The sequence below is a fragment of the Ursus americanus genome, chromosome 4 (genome assembly GCF_024610735.1).
Source record: "Ursus americanus isolate L20-20 chromosome 4, mUrsAme1.1.p, whole genome shotgun sequence".
Classification (NCBI taxonomy): Eukaryota; Metazoa; Chordata; class Mammalia; order Carnivora; family Ursidae; genus Ursus; species Ursus americanus.
In genome coordinates this window covers 75,620,500-75,646,186 of record NC_142130.1, presented here as the reverse complement: position 1 = coordinate 75,646,186, position 25,687 = coordinate 75,620,500, and positions in this window count along the sequence as shown.

The following is a 25,687-nucleotide window of genomic DNA, read 5'->3' as shown; positions in this document are numbered from 1 at the left end:
TGATTACTCAAAAATCAATGTTAGAGAGTGATTTTTATACATTCAGGGTATTGTTAAAAAGAAACAGCATTTTATTTTCCAACCATGTTTCTGAAAATTACAACACATAGATAATACACAAATCTAAAGAAATAAAATTTTAAAATGAAATACTAGTTTTCTATTTACTCAACCATTTTATACTTCTACCAAGTTCATATATTTACATAATTTGAAAAAATATGTCAAATTCTACTAAAGGGCTTCTATAAAATCAACAACAATATTATGTTCCACACAACCCCAGCTCCCATCTGTAGAAATAACTACTTGGAAATATTTTAACTGATTCTTTTGTGCAATCTATTTCTATACATTATGCTTAGATCGCCAATTAAATATGGCAAAACGAACCCATGAGTTCATTTCACCTAACTTCAGAAAAATCCCATTAAACCATTTAAGGACATTGAGAAAATAGGAGAAGAGATAATGATAAATGGTAGAGCCAACGATGTTTTGAAGCTGGAAACTAGATAAAGGAGAAGATACTGACTTATCAGAGCAGGCAAATCTGAAGCATCACCACCAATAAAAACTCACTTTTGTACCCTAAAAAGACTCAGGAACTAAAAAAAACAGCATCTCTAGAGATGTGAGTGCCAGTGAGGCTAGAAAAATAAGATAATTTATTGAAAGCTTGAAGAACAAGCAAATGCAGTATTGGAAGTTTCATCCAACCCAGCAGACAGGCCACTCTCCTCCCCAAGACAGGAAGTTCACTCTCTGGTGAGGTTGTAATCAGAGATACAGAAACTTGGAGCTGCCAGGCCACCTGACTACAGACTAAAGAATTTGCTGAATAGAAGGGAACTTCAAGAATGTCTATGCACATAATGGAAAGAATCTAAGCTTCCTTTTTCAATCAGCACTTATGATGCTCACAGTAAGCCTTTTATAACCCAGACAATATATAGACATCTCACACAAGAGCAATTACCCGTTGATATTGACATTTGGGAAAATCTCAATGGAATTTGCATTTATCTGCCAGATAATCCTTCAACACATCAGTCAATAAATCCAGCCCATTCATATAACCTTTTTAAAAATCTTATTCTTAAATATGAACAGAGAGACAAGAGTTGAGAAAAAACATACAACATGAAGACAAGTTTCAATCCAATAAACAACAAAATAAACTCAGAGAGAAAAAATGAGACTACTAGGAGAGCAGAAGAAAACTTCCAACACCTAATAACTGAGATCCTTAAAAGGGAGGAAGCATTATTCTATCAAGAGGAAACCAACAGAATGTCATTAAAAAGGACATTCAGAAAACAACAACAACAACAACAAAGCCACGGAAAATTAAAAATATGGTGATGGACATTTTTTAGTTCAAGAAATAATCGGAAATTAAATTTAAGGGATAATGTTATTGCAATAAAGTTTTTGAAATTCTATTATGTAGCAGGACTAACACAAAGGAATGAAAGCCCCTGTTTGTGTGAATTAGAAAAGCAACAACAATAACAAAATGAGCTGTAATGGAGGAGAGTAAACAATGATTTAGGACTGGAGGGTGATATTTTCATTTGGGTGATGTCTCAAAAAAAGTAGAAAAATACCTCCCACCAAAAATAGGGATGGAGAATTGGAGAGAAAACATTAACGTGATTAGAAGAGTAGTCCGGGAGTTTCCTTATAGGACATGAACTTTTCCAAGAAAAGAGAAAAGAAAACAATATATTAGACAGAGGAATATAACAAAGAAATTATAAAATAAAATTTTCTAGGCTCAAAGATATTGATTTTCAGATTGAAAAAGTCTATCGAATTCACAGCAGATTTAACAGAAAAATAAAAAATAAAAACAAAGACCCTATCAAGAAAAAAGCAAGTCACACACAAAGAATAGGGAACCCAAATGATTATTTTTAACAACAACATTGTGTATTAAAAGGCAGTGGGATAATGCCTTAAACGATTTTCATTTAGAACTGTGTATATTATCCAAAAAGTTAACTAAGGAAGAAAGTAAAATACAGACATTTTCAGACATGTAAGTCCTAAAAATGTTAAGCTCCCAAGTATCTTTCTCATAAAGCTTCTGGAGCTCTACTCCACCAAATAAGGGAGAAAACCAAGACAGATATAATAGCCAAGAGAAGTAATTTCCAAGTGAATGGTGAAGACAAGATTCAGGTTAACAACAGCATGACCAGCCTAGAGTTCAGCCAGATCAGTCTGGAACATGGTGATAAGAAACTCCAAGAAGAAGGTACTGGAAGATAAACTGAGGCATATTACAAATTTTAAGAGTTTTTGAACGAACATTAATTCACATCAGGCAGTGCCAAACTGGAACGGTCAAGATGGCTCTACCAACAGGAGCCGGGAGAAGGATTTACATAGAAAATGTTTGGAAGTAAAGCAACAAAATTATTTGTTTGGCTAACGTGTAAACCCTACTTAACTGTGATTGATTGCCCTTAGCATTTTGATTTTGTAAATCTAAGGTGTTTACGGGCCTAGATTTTGGTTTGCTTATAGGTGTGCTGGTCTCGTATTAGAGACACATTGGTCTAATAGCCTCCTTATTTAATTGACTTAATCAAAGCCATCAAGGAATTAAAACAAAATGGAACTGCTAGTAATTTATGGATTCACAGACAGCAAAAATTTATGGAACATACCAAAAAATAATTAATAGTTCTAGTGTCCCATGAAAAAGTTTGAAGAACTTTTAGTGATAAGAAAATAAAAATTTAACTGAACACACACACAATTATTAACTCTGGGAAAATAAAAGCAACATATAAGAATGAAAGTACTTGAGTGACTAAGGAATAAAAAATATTTAGAAAGTTATAATAATATAAACAATAAGCACCAACCAAACTCTATATATTATGTTTACATTGGCAATATGGGAAGAGAAAGTATTTGTATGTATTAAGGGAAAGATGTGAAAAAAACTAAAACTTAAATTACCTTCAATCCAGTTTTGTATCCCATCCCTCATTGTCCTTTTATAACCATCACATAATCAATAGTGAAATTAATATAGATAGCATTATGTCTATGTGAATATTGTTTATAAGCAAGTAGTATAGTGTGCCATAATTATGTTTCCTCTTTTAGCCTGTTGTATCATTATTTTCCCTCGATGCTTGTACTGGTTTCTCATCTCAAGGGCTTTTCTCGGGTTTCTGTGACGAAATAGTATATATCATCTTCCTGTGCAGGGAAGGTGGAAAAAACTTCAATAGTTCAGTATATACACTAGAAATTTATTCCCTAGTGTCCATTCCACAGTGACAAGACTCATCTTTGCATTCCTCCGTCTCCTTTTCCAGAGGCTGGCAGATTCATTTTTTAAAAAATGAATCAAGTTAACTAATCAATTAGTTATGTAATTAACAACAGCAAAATTCTTCAGGTCAGGTGAAAAAATTATCACCCAGCTATGAGGAAGAGGGGGCTAGACATGGGTATGCAACTGTTTTTTTGTATAAATTTTCAGTAATTTCTTCTCCCTCTCTTCCATCTTGATGCCATCCTACCTTACTGATGATGATAGTTCATTTTACGTGACAAATTGATGGGGAGCCATTTGGAGTGAGAGTAACATTTAAGTCAATGAACTTTAAGTAAAGCAGATTACTTTCCATGATGTTGGTGGGCCTCATCCAATCAGTTAAAGGCCTGAATAGAACAAAAACAAAAACAAAAACAAAACAGCCACCCCCAGGAGGAGAGAATTCTCCAGCAGACTGCCTTTGAACTTCATCACACCAAAGGCTCTTCTGGATCTTCATGCTGCTGGCTTTTGGAGTAAAACTGCTCCAGCTGCTCTCCTGGAGGTTTTGGACTTGCCGGCCTCTGTAATGTCACTGCAGGTTTTGGACTTGCCAGCCTCCATAATCACGTGAGCCAATTCTTTATAATAAATCTCTTTCTGTACATATATACACATCCTATTGACTCTGTTTCTCTGTAGAACTTTAACTAATAAACTAGCTGCCATAGTGTTTTGAGACAAAGACTTTCAGAGATTTGGGGGTGCATTGGGTGAGTCCCGTCTGTATTCTCTCCTCAGATGCTTAGATTTTAAATATTCCCTCTGTTAAATGTCCCCATCTTTCAAACCTGTATTATATTATTTTCTTCCCCTTCTCTTTGTGTTTTTAGATTATTATAAAATGTGTTTGCAATCATCATAGTAGGGCTTAAGGGGGGTAAGTAGATAAACAGACCAGATATATAATTATATGTTTTCAGAATGAAATGGTCTCCATTGACAAAGATTTATTGTGATCGTATTTGTAGTTTGACTCAAACTTAGGCTCTGAATATCATCCTCTATCTTCCAGTATTAACTTCTCAAAAACTGAATTAATGTCAAGTGACATTTCTTACAGATGACACAAAGCTACACATTAAAAGCTATGTATAATCAGTACAGTGAAATTGATAGGTGTCACTGTATTTAGAATTGAAAGAAAACTTAGAAATCACCTAATGGATTTTACACACAATTCAGGACCCTCCGCTCTCCGCCTTTAGTTTGTTGTTTGTTTTTTTTATTCTTACTATCTCTGCTTCAACAGAAAAATAGAGAATTCACGACTTCTCCCATGTCATATTTCATTTTCAGACACATCCAACTCCCAGATATATATTTGTCATGTGAGTTGAATTTTAATCTCAGTTTTAAGTGCTACCAAAAGGCTTTATTTGTATTTAAATACAATTATAATTAAATAAATAAATAATAAATACCATTTTCTCCACACAGTTATGTTTTGTATTGGAATATAGCTATGAAGTTCATACTTTCCACTCCCTTCCCACCTTAATTCTTCACAATAACCAGACACTATTATTTCAAGTGTTGGTCATAAAATATGCCCTATTTCCTATAAATTCATGAGTCAGATTATTTTTCTCTGGATGTGCTATACTTTGCTAACCTTCTGTTTAAACTTTCCCATTTATATTCTAATTATGCCATAGCTCTAGAAACAATACTTTTATTAATACTGCTACTTACTGCTTTAACATTTCCAATGGATTTATCATATTGCTAAACTAAGTGAACTTAGTTTCATTCAAAATAATGAATGCTTTTTTCAGTATACATCTGCTGTTCAGATGTATCTATTCTTACCTTTTACTTGTCTCTTGGGATTGTTTTGGGGGGTATAACTGTTAAATTTTAATGTAGTTTTTAGTACACTATTATTTTTCAAAAACTCTAATCCTGCCAACCTATACTTTTTATTCATCCCATATTAGTGTTATGTTTGATTTTGATAACCATGCCACTAATCTCCTCATTCTATTATTAATGTTAAAGCTGCTGACAGGAAGAAAGATGAGGGTGGAATTCTGTGACATAAGACTTAAAAGTATCAAAAATCATCATTAATAGGCACTGTTTTCTCACCATCACAGATATAGTATAAACACACTTTTCTGACTTAAATTACTCCATAGTTTTCCTCTTGAACACAAAGGCATTATGAAAAAATTTATCAAATGCTTTTTTGAAATGTTGATACACAGTTTTAGCCACTCTCTGTACCTATCCACTAAGTACATCATACCTTCACTGACACACCGTAAATTGTCCCACAAATAGCCTTATTTTGAGTTGAAATAATGAAGATTTAACTAAAATTTAAGAAAAATAAATAAATGTATTTAAAAGATGGTAGAATGTTTTATGAACTCCTATTCAGGAGTCCAAGAATAAAATTGGAGACCTAGGTCTTGTAGGGAAACAGGAGGTCACGTCACTCTGAGCTGGCTTGTTTCTGCGTGTTTTCTCCATTCTTCTAACCTGTTCCCCTGTCTATGTGCTGGAACAGGGCAGTACAAAGCACGTAAGATGTACATATTTCGGTACAGTTATCAAAAAAGTAATAGTAATTTCCTCTCACTAATTCCAAGTTTTAAATTCCGAGGAAAAGATCTTCATTCAACTAATTCTGGGGACCAATCACTGAGCTATCTACATTGACTACACGATACTTTCCAGGAGGGATAATGGTTAGCTCAAACTTATTTAGTCTCTCTTCCCTAAACCAATAACCGATAACTTGTACAATTATCAGCTACTGCAGCAACAATTAAGTGAAGGAACGGTTAATTCTCTTAATATTAGGGATGGGGGAGATTCTAAAAATGTTAGGAAAAGAGATTAAGAACTCAGATGGATATATGGTGAAGTCTACTATTTGGTGTCCACATATACACTTTCATCTTCCAAGTATTAAAATACCCAAATATTGTCATATATCAAAATCTAGCTATCTAGTATACTACCACAGACCACATAGAGTCTCACCAACTCGTGACCAGCTCTAACATACAAAAATAATACCAAGGAGTCACTCTTCTATCACTTCAACCTGTTTAGATAGTATCCATTCCTGTTTGTTTTATCTTTATGCCTGTATTAAGCGGGGCATCAGGACTCTTTGTTCTGTAAGTGACGGAAACCTAACTCAAACATGGAATCTATTTGGCACAAACAAATGGAAACTCGGGGAAGAATGGCTTTGAAAGAGTGACACCCAGAGGGTCAAATAATTTCCTCAGCGATATGTAGGCCACTACCTTTTAGATTTATCAATTCAATAAGCAGGTATCTATTCCCATGCAGTAGCAAAAGCAGCCACCAGAAGCTCCATATTATATTCCACTAGCTTGATATCTGTAGTGGAAAAGTATTCCTCTTTTCTGATGTCACCAGCTAAAATTATGAGACTAAGTTTGCTTGGCTTGTCTAAATTATATGCCTTCCTATGAGCACCTTTGTGCTCAATACAACCTAAAACACATGGACTGACTGTAAAGGACTTGAGGGATGGAGAGAGTAATCGCCAAAAGGAATAGTTACACTCTGTACCTAAAAAAAGATTCCAGGTGGGAGAAAGTACAGATACAGCCTACCTGCACACACAAAATCTGGCATTTTGTGGAAAAGACAAAGTACAGTTGTGGAAGAGACAAAGTACGGTTGTATCTTTTTGATACCTCTAGTGTTAATATTGTGGCCTCTACTCTAGGCTTTTTGGTTAATATTCAAACCTCATCTAATTTGGCTTTAGTGCCTCATACTATACACTGTCTGATCAATTAAAACATGTTCAAAGCACCTAAAAAAGAAAGAGCAAAACATCATTCACAAGTCTGAGCTTAAGAGTATTTTATGGATTAGCACAGTAGGAGAGCTGATTGGACCAATGAAAATAATGTGCATCAGTTCCTTACCTTCTTCTTGGGAAATGGAGTTAATGTCAGACAGTTAGTAATGTTAGTAATGTAATGTAAATGGAGTAATGGGGTATAATTTCCTGTTAATAAAACTCATTAGGGGGAGAGAGAAAAAACAGAATGCTTCCGATATTCCATCCTTGAGAAAGTGACAAAGAATAGAATCAGTCCCAAATGGAGGTAACTATTGATCTTATATGGGAACCAAGATATTTTATCTAGAGAAACAAAGTGGAAACAGTATATTTCATAAATACACTTCATTGGGTAGATGTGATGGTGGAAGCTTTTGGAAGCAATCTTCTATGTATTTTATTTTTCTCAACATAAAAGGAAGCAAAAACATCAGATGTGAAAATCTGGGTTCAAAGTTGAAGAATGTATAAGCCAATGAAATAGTTGTCTAGGAGCCAGAAGAATGACTGGACCAGGGAAATGCAGTACCACAGGAAGGAGCCTCTGTGGTCCACTTGGTGTAAATAGTCATGAAGGTAAAGCAAGATCAGGCAGTCTTGTTCATCTATATAGAAGTAACTGAAGTGTTGGGTTTTGTCCAACATAAAATAGAAGAAGGAAGAGAAGGGAAGTTAAATGATTCAGCTACCATGTTTAGAGATGAACTGTGTGATTTAACCTGTGTGAAAAGAAGGAGTCTCAATGAAAATGTAACAGGATCACTGAATTACAAAAGAACAGAAACATAGGAGATGGCATTCAGAGAGTGAATGCATAAATAGATCCTGGGATTTTGAAAGAAGTGTAGTTGCTGCTGAAAGCAGTGCTTAGGCCAATGTAGGAACCGGGGATAAACTGATGTAGATTAGAGATTGAGATCATTGGAGGAAAACAAGCCAAGGCACTGAGAGTCCAAGTGATTTGAAGGATCACTGTCATGACAGGTAAGATAGGAATTGTAAAGGTAGTAGTGTCGAGGAGATGGCAGTGACTCAGGTACAAAAGTCTTTAAGAAAGGCATAGGTGGGGGCGCCTGGGTGGCACAGCGGTTAAGCATCTGCCTTCTGCTCCGGGCGTGATCCCAGCGTTATGGGATCGAGCCCCACATCAGGCTCCTCCGCTATGAGCCTGCTTCTTCCTCTCCCACTCCCCCTGCTTGTGTTCTCTCTCTCGCTGGCTGTCTCTATCCTGTCGAATAAATAAATAAAATCTTAAAAAAAAAAAAAAAAAAGAAAGCCATAGGTGTGTTTTGGGACTAGGAAAGGGGAAGATAACCACAACGAGGAGGAATGTCGGCTCCTATAGTCAGATGACCTGAGGGTCAAAGCAGAATGAAGGGAGAAAGATCTGGATGTGCAATAAGGAGCAAAAAGCACTTTTCTTCCTCTTCAAGACCAATGGTATTAAGAACATGGGAGAAAAACACCACTATTTGAGAGAGCTCAAAGGGAAGTAGTGTTCTTAGCAGAGCCCAGATTCTCTTTTAGCAAAAAGTTAAATAGATACATAATACAATGTGCATGTAATTATCATTTATGTTTTTGAAATACTAAGCTTTTGGAATGGTCTCTTCATTTCAGATGGTTTGGGTGAATTTTATAAGACAAAAAAGCCTGTTTGTTTGTTTTTTTTTTACAGAGTAGATGCCAAGTCTATCAGAATGAAGGAGAAATGTAGGCATTAGTATCTAAACTTATAAAAACATCTTTTTGTAATGATGTGTTTTGACATTTCTGAAAAATAAATTGCTCATGAGTCATTAATCAACTGTTCTTTTTTAATTAAGGAATTGAAAAAGTAATTGAACAGACAGCAGGAAATAGAAATGAAACCTCACATAGACCCATCCTCAGTTGTTTGTGGGTGGTAAGTGTGGGAATAAATTAAAATGTTCATGAAATTGTAGATCTGCATGTGAACTGATGATCATCATGCTTTCATATTAGAGGATTCAAAACTTAACTTAATTGCATATTTTCTTCCTTATGATTTCACCACTGAATAGAGTTCCTGAAAATCCAGAATAATTACTATTATCTTTTTTTTTTTTTTTGGTCTGGTTTAAATATATACACTAACTTGCCTGAAATAAACATCTCTATATTCTTTGTCACATTGATTAATGGTATTAAATATGAAAATAATGTATTTAATAAATATCAATGTTCAGTGAAATAGAGGTCTCTATAAATTAATGTTAGTAGAATTACTTTGGCTATCATATTTATCTAACAAAACTAAAAAATAACAACTGTGTAGTAATACTTTTAACAATTAAGTTTAAATCTTAATTTTCCTACATAGGTTATTGAAACACACTATTATTTGCTTTTTCTAAATAAGATTTTTTACGTTAAATAAGAAAATTCTGCAGGACATTGACACATAACTCTCTTTCCTTTAGACTAAGCACTTAGTGACCCATATAACCATCTCAAAATTTCTTAAACAACTTGCTATAAAAAATAGATAAATAATGGCCTTGTGCATTAGCCTTGCAGAGAGGTTATGTTAGAGATAAACCAAATTAGAATTGGAAAAATACAGAATATAATAGCTTCTGTAAGTTTGTAAATGGAGGGCAGTACCTACCTGTCTAGGAAGCTGAACCAATCAATCTGAGAGTCTTTGAAATTATGAATGTTTTTCTCTTCAGTGTGAACCTCAGCACTTTCTTTTAGGTTATAGCACTGACATTTCTGACTCAGTCTTATTTAGCTATAATTCTTGCTTTCAGTAATAAATAAACCCATGAATAAGATGACTCCCCAGCATTCAAATTAATTCATAATTACTCTAAGTCATTGTGTAAGGGAGCCTCTATTCAATACTTTTTGTAGATTTTTAATTTTTTTCAGAACAATCCAACATGAAATCAATTTAACAATTGCTTACAGAGTATCAGTTTTGTTCAAGTCACTGGATAGCAAAAAGTCCAGGAAAATACACTCCTGGCATAAAGGAGCTGAAAACTCCCTTAGGGAAGATAGAAAATGCTGAAGTGTGATTTCTGTACTAGAATCTTCATGTTATTTATCTGTATATGTCTTTTTTTTTTTTTTAAAGATTTTATTTATTTATTCGACAGAGACAGCCAGCGAGAGAGGGAACACAGCAGGGGGAGTGGGAGAGGAAGAAGCAGGCTCCTAGCGGAGGAGCCTGATGTGGGGCTCGATCCCATAACGCCGGGATCACGCCCTGAGCCGAAGGCAGACGCTTAACCGCTGTGCCACCCAGGCGCCCCTATCTGTATATGTCTTAATCACCTGGTGCCTTTTACATACATGTTTATACATGTTGCACTCATCTCTCATTCTAGAATTTTGAGAGCAGAGACAATTTCTATTTCCTCTGTTTCCAATCACGCTTAAAACTATGCTTTGCACATAAAGCAATGAATATTTGCCTCGTAGGTGTAATTAGATATGTTTCACTAAATGAATGATAACCCAGTTTGGATTCCCCCAAGGAGCAAATTAGAGATAAAGATAACACACAGAGGATTCATTGGGGAAATTTGAAAAATTAATACCTATGGAAGAAAAGGGAAGGAAACAGGATTAGGCAGGGGAAGGAGTTTCCGGAGATGTTATCTCAAAGATATGTTTAGCAGCAGATCTACGAGGAACTCTTAAATTCATATGACACTTCGGAGTTGTCCTCTTTCGGAGAAATGGGGCTTGGTGTTCATTTCAACATTTAAATCAATCATTGATGCATGCTGCAGGGAACGGGGTGTGCCCTTGGGCGAGGTTTGGCTGTTCTAATAAAACAATCCTCAAACTTGGATGACATTTGAGGGCTGTCTGCAGTCTCCTCCCAGCAGCTGAAAGAATGTTACTTAGCCCTGCAGGGGGCTCTGTGTGGTGCATTGTAGCACCTAACACAAATGAATAAAATGTATCATTAATTCATCATGTCTTTAGCATGTTAACAGACACAGAAAGTGTTGTGGAGAATCAAAGGAAAGAAAGATAATGCATGGATGAAAGCACTAAGAAAGTCTTCATGGAGCCTTTTTTTTTTCCTTGAGCTAAATATATGATGCTTGAAATGCCTGTTGAGTAACAGGCATGAGTACAATCTGTGCCTATCACAAAGAATGTTCTGATTAAGTAAATGCATGAACAAAGGAACAAAAGTGGAAATAAACAGGAAAAATCAAGAAGAGAAAAAATAGTTTATGTATGAAAGGTTGTTTTATAGGGGGGAAATCAGTAAATGTAAATAGGGCTTATATCATAGAAATAATTGAAGTTCGGATCTATTCATCTCCCTTTTTTTTATCATTTTCTTGGAATAGCAGTTTTATTGTACTTTTTCCTTACAGTATTTTGAAGTCAATAGACCATAAGTGATAATTATATGAATTCCCTATAATGAGAATGGTGGAAATCAGAATAAAAAGTAATAGAAAGAAGCCAAGAGACATTGCAGAGTTAAACATGTCTCGGTAGTTGTATTATACATATGAAAAGCAAAAGTATATATGAATAAGGTATCTACTCCAGGTGCTAGAGAACACTGGTGTCATTAGAATAGTAACATCAGAACCCAGGTCCCAGGTCCGATTTCCAGAGGTCACACTTTTTCACCCGAGGCTGCAACTGCTTCCAACTCTAATCAGAGTTCTGGGAACTGTTGGGTCCACTGGGTCCAGAACTGAACCAGGACTTCATTAGTAACACAGGAAGTGCAGGCTGAGCCCAACTCTGCTAAGAGCTTGACTCCTAGAGCTAATCGTTTAAAAAAAAATCGCTAAATCTCAACATGCATCCCCTACTTGTTCTGTTTCGTTCCTGCCCACAATTTAAATTTTTCCTCAGTCCTCATTTCCATTCTGAACTTCTTTACCCCTTACAGACTTTCCACAGCTTTCTGATTCCTTAAAACATTACTCTGTGTTTTCTGGTATCCATATAACTTGGCATATCTTCTCAGCTGAAATGCAGCCTGAAGTCAATGTCCAAAATACCTTCTGGGCTAATAGAAACAGGTGGCTGGGGGGATTTAAATGAACCCACCTATCTTTCAGCTAAGGTGGCCCCATTTAAGGAGATTCCCCATATTCTTTTGAGGTGGCTTCTTCATCAATTTCCAAACGTACCATTCTTCCTCTTCTCTGGGCCTTCTCATGAGCCATTTCCTCTGCCAAAGCTGTTCTTCTTTTCACATGCTGGCTTCTTCTCACTCTTTTTGTGACTGAGCTTGTCATTCCATTCAAACTTAAACTTTGATGAAGCTTTCTTTTGAGAATTTTATCTCATACCTTAGGGTTAGGTTTCCCTTCTATACAGTTGAGAACACTAGTCAAAAATTAAATGTTTACTCTTTTCTTTGTTGTTGTTTTTACTTATTGTCTTGAACTATGAAGAAAAGAAGAAACTTTTTATAAACACAATTCTGCAGCAATATCAAAATAACATCTTGATTCCCTGAGGTTAGTATATACATCTGTGAATTAAAAATTTGTTCTGAACTGGATTCATACTTTAATTATGGCCTGATCTAGGGAAACTCAGCCATTTGCACAGCCAGCCCCAGACTCCTCTGCTGGAGGGAACATGAAGCTTGGCCGCAGGCTGCATCATGGAGAGACCCCATAGGACTTGCATCCAACTAAACCTCTAGGACTTTATTTGACTTCTGTGTTTGTACTAGGAATCTTCCATGAAAATAACTGATGTGTTTATCACAGTATAGATTGCCAAGGACATTTATGTGTAGTAAGGTGGTTGCAAAGTATAGATTTGAAGGGTTCATTATGAACAGGTGAGATAATCTCTACTGCTCTGATACCCTGGAACACAGTGGCAAAAGGAGAAAAAGATCTCCTCAAAAGAGAATGTTAGGAATCTCTTCAGTTAGACACAAAGCCCTAAGTGTCCTTCCAAGATGGAATGAGGTAAAGTCGCTGCCCTAAGCTGAGATCCTGGGATGCAGACTGTTTATTCACCAGATGCAGCCTCCTGGTTTGACTGTCCTGGTCATATCAGACCTTTGCTCATCTGAGACAAAGTCTCAAGTGTTCTCTTAGGGGTCCAAGCTTCCCACATAAAAACCTCTGAGTCTAAGGGACTAGGATGGGTAAACACTACCATCCAGGACCCAACCTGAGGAAGGAGATACATCAGGATGTGTTGGGGACGAGGGCAGAAGGATGTGGGAGTCATCCAACAAAGCCTGAAGATTCAGGTGAGGGCAGCATCCAAGTCCCTGATGCATTGAGGATGCTTCAGGTCCTGCTGGGCAGAGACTTGCCCTGCAAGAGTATGGTTCACTAAATCAGCCTCTCCTTGGGTGTTCTCAGTCATCATGATCACTTAAAGAGCAAATCTTGCCATCTGGATGACTATTATTCATTTCACAGCCCTTAAGAAAAGCCTTTAAAGGGCCTTCTCATTTACTCCACAACAAGGACCATCAAGGGGTCAGTGCAAAGAGCAGGACCTAAAAGAATCAGGCTTCAGCCAACCCTCATGTGATGGGAAGCCACTCTTTCCTATGTTGGGACCAGCTGCTTCTCCTGCCTCAGGCAGTGCAGGAGGGATAAAAGCCAGGAAATGCCTCAGTCCTCCATGCCAGAGGTCTGTGCAGACAGAAGAGGGAGCCCAGGGCCTCTGGCCTTGGCAGGACCATCAGTGGGTTTGATGTGCTTTTTTTTTTTTTTTTTTTTGATGTGCTTCTTCATTCCTAAATTGTACCCTGCACTCCCAAACTAGATGGACTGATAAGCCTTATTGATTTTCTTTCACAGTGCTAAGCCTATTAAATATTCCTTTTGTTCTTTCCTAAATTTGCCTAGGACTGCCCGAGTCCACAGCTAAATCCATTAGTCATAGTCATACTAGTCCCTATAAAGTGCAGTCCACACTCTCATTTCAAAATGCAACCTCAGACTCCTTTTTCTGTTTTTGTATTGTTCTAGGCCATTTCTGACCTATGGCTTCCCCAGACAAATATTCTGGGTTTGATTCCTGGATGTGAAACTGCCTGGCTTATGAGGCTATGGTGAATATTTCTACACTCTCTATGCTTCTGTTTCATCACCCGGTAAAATGGGGATGATAGGAGGAATTGCATGATGGGGGGGTTGTGAGCATGAAATAAAATTGTAAACAGCAAGTGTTTAGCACAGGACCTAACAAATTTCAAGTATTCAATGTATATTGGTAAATATCCCTCTTCCTGTCAGAAGATGGCTCAGGAGGGGGTTCTGCCAAGGCCACAACTAAAAGGGATGGCCTATAGCATGGTACATGAGGCCAGGAAATGCACACAAATTGTGGGCCCAGTCCAAATGCAAATGTGGGGCCCTGTATTTGCAAGACATCTGCATAGCAGCTCTGTGAGACAGCAGGGGTGGGTGAAATTACAGAAGTGGAAAAGAGAGTCTAAGACCAGCTGTATGCGCAGATCTATATCATGGGCTTGATTGCAATAAGTATCCTTATCTTTGGTTTTCCTGCACTACATGCTTGCTTCTTTATATGTGATTCTTTTTCTTTTGTCCATTGTTAAGTGACTAATATGTATATGGATTTATTACTGTTCACGATTTCCTATATTTCTGAAATAAGATAGGATCATAAATGAAACAAAACTTTGCTAAAGAAGAATAATCAATGAATGATAAATAAAAGGACTAGATTTGGATCAAGACAGGAAGAAACAAGCTTGAAAAAGAAGATACCATGGTTGGGGCACCTGGGTGGCACACGTGGTTAAGCGACCGACTCAGAGTTGTGAGATCAAGCCCTGGGTGGGGCTCCATGCTCAGCAAGCAATCACTTAAAACTCTTCTATATGTTGGCTAACTGAACATAATAATTTTAAAAAAAAGAAGACTCTCTTCTCTTCCTCTGCTCCCCCAAAATAAAAGTAAATCATTAAAAAAAAGGGGGAGTATTCCTGGGGGGCTCAGTCAGTTAAGCATCTGTCTTCAGCTCAGTCATGATCTCGGGGTCCTGGGATCAAGCCCTGCATTAGGCTCCCTGCTCAGGGGGAAGTCTACTTCTCCCTCTCTCTCTCTCCCTCTGCCCCTCCCCCATCACACTAATGTGCTCTCTCTCTCAAATAAATAAATAAAATCTTTAAAAAGAGAGAGAGAGATACTGTGGCCTTATGTAAGAACAAGAGCACGGGGTGCCTGGGTGGCACAGCGGTTAAGCATCTGCCTTCGGCTCAGGGCGTGATCCTGGCGTTATGGGATCGAGCCCCACATCAGGCTCTTCCGCTATGAGCCTGCTTCTTCCTCTCCCACTTCCCCTGCTTGTGTTCCCTCTCTCGCTGGCTGTCTCTATCTCTGTCAAATAAATAAATAAAGTCTTTAAAAAAAAAAAAAGAACAAGAGCTGAGAGGAGAGCACTGTGTTTTATCTTAGGAGTCATTCATGACTAGGGAGAGCAGCCTTAGTGCACTGGTCAGGGATGGATCACAGCAATGAGGCAGAATGAAGCTATTCTGGGACAAAATACTTGCAGCAGGTGTGCCTTTGTTCTGACCACCCTGTGCAATTGAGTTAAAGTTTTCTAAATTTGTCCAGACTAGAAGCGTGTTTGATCCTGAGCTGTGGGGCAGAGCCGAGCCTGTGGGCAAGGGTCAGATAATAAAAGCAAACATACAGGAGCTAAAGCCAAAGAATTTCATTTGTAGTCTTGATCTCCCTGGGGAACAATTTTGCTTTCTATCTGTAGCATACTATCACCTTCACTCCTGAGAGCTATCTTGATAACACAATGTAAATGTAACAAATCTATTGAAAATAGGACTCAAAGAACTCATCCTCTTGATGTAGAGTTGGCTATGTGACCTCAAAGCCCCATCAATGTCCAAAAGGGAGAAATTTTCTGGCAAGCTGCCATTTCTAGTTCATTTAAAATGTTCATTTTCTTTATCAACGTTCTTGTTCTTGTCTAATCGTGACTTTAATGACTTGACCTCTTTCGTAAATCTGGCTCTGATAATCACTACACAGAAATACATGATTGTTTATCTTTCTTCATTAAGCACGTGTCTGTAAATTATGGGTATATTATTTTAATTGTAGAGAATGTAACTGTAATGTACATTCAACCAAATATATTTCTGTAAGTTAGCAAAAGAGTCCCATAGTAAGTTGTATGATGACGGTGTCTTAATTTTTTGTTCCATAGAGAAAAAATGATTTTGTGCTAAAAGTTTATTTGGAAGGTACTCCAGAAGCATGGTGAGAGAGTAGGAAAGTGGGATGCATAAGGGAGGATAACCAATAAACGATACATAACCACTGGGGGTAACTAAGGTTTGGTGCCAATGAGAAACTGTTGAAAACATCTCAGAATTGTGCCCTTGTGGGGTGAGTAAGGTGAGTCTGTTATTCACTCGCATTTCTCTTCATTGGTTGGTGGTTGCTACTGCAATCATTAGGCCCTTGGCACTTCCGAACTGCCTCACAGGCAGGTTGATCTTGCTCCTGTAGCCAGAGAAAGCCACCAGAGAGATACAGCTGCAACATGGAGAAAGCCATTGACATATAGGGAGAGTCAACCAAAGCAGCAGTTACCCTCTGGGGTGGACTAAAGGAAATTGAGTGAGGCACTGAACACATTACCTACAGTCTACACCTTGCAATATTTACACCTCATGACCAACGTTATATCCACTCTGCCCTCCACTAATTCTTCACTGATTGGTCATAATGCCTAAGAAAATAAAATCTGCCACAGAAGGGTTCGTCAAACTACAGTTTAAACTGATAGAGTTAACATTAAGGGCATAATTGATATTCATTATCTTTTACTTCTACCACTCCTTTTGGAGTCCCTTCATATTTCCCCAGCCCTTCGGTTGGTCTAGGTTGCTTGCCTAGTGGGGTGCCATAAATCTTTGATATGGGGTACAATAGGAAGGACTACGTTCTCAGTTACCATGCCCTTGTCAGATTCTGATTGCTGTAATTTCCTTTTCACTGTTATCCCTGGGCAGGGAGACATTATCAGATACTCAAGGAAATGTCTTGTGTTACAGACTTACTCCTTTGTGTCCCCATTATGTAATATCACTGCTAACTCCCCATAATAATCAATGTCATTAATTACAGGCATGATAGTAGCTATTATCCAAACCTCTTACCTAAAACTCTAGTTGATCAACATGAGAAGAACACAATGACCTGCGAGCACCCAGGTACTGTTGTATGTTAAATGGAAATTTTATTGTATTTTCTGATAGATGCACTATATTCTCCCAGGGACCAGGGCCTCACATCAAAATGTGCTTCCAGTTGTGGAATAGAACACTCTAAGGTCATTCATTGGGAATAATTCTGAGATGGACTGTTCCTTCTTCTATGTTTTGGTTCCCAGAAACTTGTATTCTAGATATTGGAGATAGAAAACAATATAATGACTATTGATTAAATGCACATACTGCATTGTGAAGGATAGCACATAAGCTCCACAGTGTCTTCTGCAAGTTCTGCCTGTAAATGGTCATTCCAACTTTCTATTAGTCTGACAGCTTCTGGGTGATAATGTAGAATGACCAGTGAACTCTCTATTCAAGTGCTTATTGTTGTATCCTTCACCTTCAAGTGAGTCCCTTAACCTAAGCCTGTGTATGAAAGATCCTTGTGTGGGAAAACCAGAAAGTCTGTGAGTCTGCAGAATGTGGGCAGAATGTGAGCAGAATGTGGGGTGAGGAAAGGCAACATACACCATTCTCGATTTCAGGAAGGATGAATTACTATCCCTTTCATGGCAGAACAGGTGTGATGTTATCATCTATACATAGCATAACTATGTGTTCTCCTTAAGGGATGGTAACATATTGAAGTATCTCAGCTGCTGAGAGGTCAGGTTCTCAGTACCGGAAGTAGATAAATCAGCCTTAAATAGCCTCCATCCTGCCATTATAACTAATTCATTAATGTCCCATGGTGAAAACACTAGGATGAGCCATTATGTCTACCTGGTTTTCGGTTTTTCCACCACTAGACCTTGACATGAATCACAAGTATCTACACATTTTGTGATCAATCTCAATGAGCATTTACATGTTTCTTCTCCAAACCTCCTTCATTCTCCTTCCAGACACCTAAACTTCCAGCCAAGTATTGACAACTACCTACAAGCCCACGTATATCTTTTCTCATAATAAGGGAACTATTCAAATCTCTAACTGTTTGGAGGATTTCTCCTCACTTCTTACCTCAGAGATAGCCGTAATTAGCTATAAATCTTCAGCTCACAACTATCCATTTAGATGACCTAAAAAAATAAATAAGCTGTAAGTTTTTCCTCCTGTAGCAGCTGTATATAGGGAGGCTAAAGTAGAGATCATGATACCAGAGATTTAGATGTCATGTGTGTTTGGATAACTTGCTTATGTGACTTAATTATGCCCTCTGGACCTTCTCAGGACTTAGTCTCTTCCAGTGCCCAGCAGTATGCCAGAAACTACTTTTTGAAAAGTACATAATTCTCTGCTGTACAAGTCATGACTTTCCTCATGAACCTTAGAGCAAACTTTCCTGTTGTCGTCCAGAGATTCCACAGAACATTTATAGCTATAGCAGATATCAGATCATATAGAATGAAAAGCAAGACAATTTTTCTAAATCATCTGGAGTTCCCTCTCCTGCTCCCTGTCCCATTCAAAAATGGGTATCTTTCCAAGACAATGGATGAATGAGTTGTGGCCAATGAATAAATGAGTTGTAGGCATTTTCAGAAATTTATTCTCAGAGTTCACTTTCTAGGGACACTTTTGATACCAGATCTCCTAACATGGTTTCCCCCAAAATAGATCCACTATAGAAGTAGAAACTAAGACTTTATGTAGTTTTTATATGTTGTAATATTTCTTCAAATAAATCTTTTTTACAAGCTCTCTTCCACCAAAAACATAATACTGGTGAATTAAATGGAGATCTGATGAGGACAAGTGTCTTGCCTTCTTTGTCCTTGAAATGGTTTATTTGGGACAGGATCACAGGAAGTACATCAAAGGAATGGGATATTACATAACCATAGAAGGAAAACCAGTAAATGAAGCATTACTGTTGGGGCTCAACCTCAATAAAGACCTTCTGAGTGATCGTGTAGAACAAATCTCAGAACTGTCACTCTGAAGGACCAAAAGCTAGTGTATAATCCACTAAATCCCTACTTTGAGGCACCAGCTTTTTGGCATTTCCACTCTGTCTGGGACACAAGTTGATCATGCTCCTATAACCAGAGAAATCCCTCAGGTAGAAAGATATTTTCATGAGGTTGGAAGCTATTAGCATATATAGAAACTGTCCCCAAGGCTGAAGGTAACCTCCAGTGTGGCCAAGGGAATGAAGGCAGGCATTGGCTGCTATAGATGAATAGCTGGAATATTAAGAGTATACTTTGATGTACATAGTTTATGCTTTATCTTCCGGCAGATTAAGTATTTGATATTATTATAAATGATTACTATAGAATTTATAATAATATGGTAATTAGGTATATGGAGGAGAATAGTAAACCAAGGTGGGACATCCTGTGACTGGAACTCTGTGGATCAAGGGCAGAGAGAAGAAGCAATACAGGAGGGGATGGAGCCATATGAAAATAGAGAGGAGATTTCTGTAGCTCTATGGTTCAGCATTGGTGACCCAGACTCCCCACTCTGTCAGGGAGCCCCGACATGCTACAACTGGTTACAGGTTTCTTTGTGAAGCAGGGATTCTCTTGTTAAAAATTTAGTGAAAACTGGTTTTGTTTACTCCCAGAGTCAATGATTGGGGGGAATTTTTCTTCAGCATTTGATTCTGGGTCAATGATTTGATGCTAGGAGGTAAAACAGTTTCCAACGCATTCCACTTGATTCTTCATTACCACCCTCCTCCCTTGTCTTACACACTGGCTAAAATCAGTTTCAATTGCTCAATACAGTGTTCTCTGATCACTGAATAACAATGTAATATTTGTAAAAATTTAAAATATTTAAAGTTCTTATGTTCTAACAGATATGTTGCCTATCTAGAAAGAAAAAGAACATCGGAATTGATCCCTGGGTAGCCCAGTAGAGCCTTTGCAGTGGTAGTTACCTGCAATCCCTAATACAATCTGAGGCAATGAAAGACTATTTCTTTTTATTAATAAATTGACCAAAACCTCTATTAGATATTGAGCCAGATAAATAAAGAAAATGAAATTCTATTTGTTCAAATTATTTATTAGAAACTCTTAACAAGAAGAGGTAGAATTGGAATTTGTATTTAACATGTACAAATCAGACTAAGGAATTAAATTTTCATGATTATCACTTTCCATGCTACCCATTCCACCGATATCTACCATAATCAAGGTAATGTTCCTCTCTCGCTCCCTTATCTCTCCATTTTGATCTATCTCTCTCCCTCTCTTTCTATTCTGTCATGTTTACTTGTGTTTTCTACTTTGGACCTATAATTTCCTGGACTCCTTCTAATCCCAAATAACAAAAAGTAGCCCAGCTGAAGTTTATGGTTCCATGAGGAGAGACAAATATAGAAACAACAAATTTTTTTTATATTTTAACTCTCATTTGAGGATGTTTGTGTAGTTATAAATATGACTGTATTTTTTTATCATCAGAAAGCACTATTTTAATCATTTTTGTTATTTCTGCTCATGTATTTAGGTGATTTAATGAAATGCAAAGTAAACTTGTCCTAATATATATGTTTTTCTGAAGCTTTCAAATATAATTACAGAAAAGTAGAATAATTGTTTTCTCATCTCCGGTAATTGCAATATGCAGTTGTATTTTTGTGATCTTTGTAATTCTAAATGCATATTATCTCTTTACCAGGGAATACATTAGTTGTTATTAATCCTTCCATACTAAGTAATAAGATGGGCTTTTGAAATTGGCATCAACACACCATTAATGAACAACTCAACATTCTAAGAAAGCTATCTTGATTTTTTTTTATTGCCAAGTACAGTTAATTAACTTCTAAACTATATTCTGGGATATAACAGATGATATCTTTTCATGTTTCCTCTTAAAAATTCTTAGTGTTTATATAATAAGAAATTGGAAAGAAACACTCATTTTCCCCAAGTAATCATTTTCATTAATATTGGAATCATTTTATAGTTTTTTAATTTATTAATTAAATATAGTGTTTATGGGAGCACTTCTTGCCTTAACTCAAATTTGCTTAGAAAATTTGTAGTGTTCATAATGTTCTACCCATTTTCAATCTATCAAAATTTTCACCATTCCTTCGTGGGCTGTATCACCCAAATGGCAGTGACTGAATTATTCATTTCTAATTATCCAAATAAACTGGGATCTGTGAGATAGGGGAAGAGATAAACATGAAAACTGGAGTCTGAAAAAGCTGGGCTGAAATCATAGGTCTGCCATTTTTTGAGTCTTGTCATTGTAGACTTTGATATAATGAATAAGATAATGTAAAGTGACTGGAACCATACTTTCTTTTTAAATAATCATCCAGATTCCCTGAACTCGTATATAATTTTCTATCCTTTTTTTTTGCATAAAAGACAATAGCCTACTTATTTCTTAACATGTTTTTCCAAGTGTACAAGATAGACACCCAGGAACAGAGGAAGAGAGGGAGAATAGAAAGAAGGAAAAATGATTAAAGAAAGGAAAAAAGAAGGAAGAAATGGAGGAAAGAAGGTAGTAAATAAAAAGAAGGGAAAAGGAAGGAGATCACAAGTAGGCCATCTATTAAGCTGTTCTCCCTCAGCTCAATCACTTTTAAGGGGGTGGGTCATGTGAATTTCACCCTAGCAATGAGTCTTCCTGCCAGCCCCCTGCCTGTAGCAGCAGCTGAATCCAGTTTACAGTTTTTCCAACATTTGCAGAACCACCCCCACCTTATCGTGCCTCATAAGGCACCAGCTGGACAGCTACACCAAAACCCACCCCTCAAAAATCCGTTTCATCTCAGTATTTCCAGTATCTTCTTTTTTGTTCCTCTAGCCTTAGGATAGTAGCGGCTGCCTATATTTGTGCCTCTGTCATACCTTGTAGCTCTCGTCTGGACTTTTTTGTTACCTAGTTGACAACTTTGTACGTGGTTAACAACTGCTTGTATAAAATTCTATCTGGTGGGGCCCCTGGGTGGCTCTGTTATTAAGGGTCTGCCTTTGGCTCAGGTCATGATCCCGGGGTCCTGGAATGGAGAGATCCAGCCCCACATAGGGCTCCCTGCTCAGCAGGAAGTCTGCTTCTCCCTCTTCCTCTGCCCCTACTTGTATTCCTTCTCTAGCTGTCTCTCTCTCTCTCTCTGTCAAATAAACAAATAAAATCTTTTTAAAAAATAAATAAATAAAAATAAAACAAAATAAAACTCTATCTGGTAAAGTAATTGGTAGGATTTTGGTCTCCTGACTGGACTCTGATACAGAGAGGGAAAAAGAGAAGAAAAAGGATAATATTCATTTTGTGGCTAATATATTCCAAATACATTGCTAAGTACTTGCAGATGTACATTTCATTTTATTTATTTTTAAAGATTTTATTTATTTATTTATTTATCTATTTATTTTTGAGAGGGCACACACACAAGTGGGGGGAAGGGCAGAGGGAGAGAGAGAATCTCAAGCAGATTCTCATTGAGCCCAGAGCCCATTGTGGGTCTCAAGCCCAGGACTCTGAGATCCTGACCTGAGCAGAAATCAAGAGTCCCACCTTAACCAGATGAGCCACCTGATGCCCCCAGATGTACATATCATTTTAAATCATGTAGGTATTATGTAAAAAATAATATATCTGACAACCACAGAGCCCAAGGCACATAGCTTGTAAGTGGGAAAGCAGATTCCTACTATCAACTTTTGTTTAAATAAAATGTTGATTTTTTTCATTCAATATTAATTTTTTATAACATCTATGACCATTGTCTATGAACATTGTGTTTATTGTTACAATTCCTTTGAACACTGTCTTGTAAGCAAAGTACACTCAATAAACACTTTATAATAAATATAAATTGAGTGATTACTGTTCCTAGGCATTTATTTTTAATCCTTTATATGTATAAATACATTTACTCCTCACAATAATCCTTTGAGGTTGCTTTAATGAATCTCGATTTATGCCAAATTCTTTAGTTTTCATTTGTATTTATAATTAATTCTAGCATAAGAGAAGAGTTGACAAAATGGTGATCCAATTGTGTAGCCTATAATGAGAGGGATCCAGATGAGAAAATATGAATACTTTCTTAATAATAAAGTAGTAGAAACCTAGTATGTATTTAAGTTCATTGATTATTTATAAGAAAGAATGTGAAACTGCTTAGGAGATACTTTGAAAGCAGTGGGGTCAAGAAGTCTGAACAAAATGGTAGCTTCAAAGGTATTCTTTTCTGTGATGGCTAATTTGTGTGTTAACTTGACTAGTCACAGAGTGCAGATTAAACAGTAATTCTGGGTGTGTCTATGCATGTGTCTCCTGATAAGATTAGTATTTGCATTGGTGGACTCAGTCAAATAGATTGCCCTCCTCGACATAGGTGAGAACAATCCAAGGTGTTGAGGGGCTGAAGAGAATAAATTCAGAGCAAGCTGGAATTTGCCCCTTTTTCCTTGTCTCACAAATAAGCCGAGACATCTCATCTTATCTTCTCCTGTCCTTGACCTGGGATTTATACTATCTGTTTCCATGGTTCTCAGGTTTTGGACTAAATTATGCCACCAGCTTTCCTGGGTCTCCAATTTGCAGACAGCAGATGATAGGACTTCTCAGCCTCCATCATTGTGTGGCCAGTTCCTCACAATTAATCTATCTATCATCTATCTATCTATCTATCTATCTATCTATCTATCTATCTATCATCTATCTATCTATCTGTCTAACTATCTATCTATCCTTTTGGTTCTGTTTCTCTGGAGAACCCTGATTAATATGTCTTCTTTATTCATTGTATATCTATTCAATGATTTCTGCTATGTGTCAGGCCCTAAATTCAGTCCTATAGATTTGCACTGTGGTCAGTTTAATTACTGGCCCCAGTTCTTCACCTTTCTGTATAGCTTTGCCCTTTTCCATGTAATTTCACAACTCTTCTTACAAAAGAAATATACTTCCCTGTCTCTTGACTTTGGACGCTGATTTTGTTTGTCCAATGGGATATGAGTAGATATGATACAGCCAAGGGCTTACAGAACATCAAATTTATCAAGGAATCCAAGGTATAAGACAGCATGACCTAGCCACACTTGCATTTTGGTATGACCACGTAACAAAGATTCTGATTAAAATAACATAAGCAGAAGAACTATATTCGGCTTTAAAAAAAAAAAAGTTCCTTAAAAAAAACCTGTTCAGTTAAAAATGTACCCTTTTGGCCATTTTCTCCAACCTGTTGGAGTGAGGATCTGATATTCTAGTAGCCATCTTGGAGCATGACTTGATTTAATGGATGTGGGCACTGATGATGACAGCGTAGAAAAATAGAAGTCTTGGATGCTTTCAGGAGTGGAGATCCCCATAACTTGTACCTCTGAGATTTTTGTTTTATGTGTGTCTTCATCATTACTATTTTGAAATTTTTAATATGTTCTGAATAGTCACAGTGGCTATTCCTAAAAAACCATAGTGCAGGTGAGATTTTTCCTGAAAATAAATGTAAGGATGCTAAACAATGTTTAATTCATATTTTAACTTCCAAAGGTGTGCATCTAAGTTTTTTTTTTTTCCTAGTGTTGGTAGTTGGGACCATGAAATCTTCCAGCCTCCCTATCTGTAGTTCTACAGCACTTCTAAATCTCCTAATGCAATGCTTCATCTGCATTCTTTTGCTAATATCGTCGGTTGGGAAGGATCTGAAATATTCATTCATTCATACAGGGCATATTCATTATTTATAACATTTTACTATGTCACATATGCCAAATCTATATCCTTTGGGCAAATTTGAAAACTTAAAGTAAAGAATGAATATCAAATACTGGAATTTTTCAAATAATTAACTTGATGATCAGAACACCACACCATCTAAAACTTTGACATCTTCAACAAAAATGCTCCATCATTGTTACTACTATTCTCTAGCTCTTAATAAATAGTCTTTTATTAAAAATGAAAGTCAGATTACTGAATTGCTAGATTAATTTTAATAAATGTCAAGACTGGACCAAATCACCAACTCAAAAACTTTTAAAAGAAATCCTTCATATTCATGTGAAAATAAAAGCAGAAGAAATATTATCCAGGTTTAAACATTCATCCTTTTAGAACAGAGTAAAGCAATTTCCATCATTGCCTAGGACTTCACCTGTTTGTCCCATCAGCATTCCTGCTCACCCCCACATCTTCCCTCATTGACTGTGATGATTTGTAGGCCCCACCTATGGAAAAAGTCACTGTTTGTCACAATTCCTTCCTTACTTGTTGTTGAGGAGATAAGCATCTCTTGTTGCTCAATTCCAGGCGACAAAACTTTTTCTTTGTATTTTACAGCTTACTTCTTTTTAAGATAATT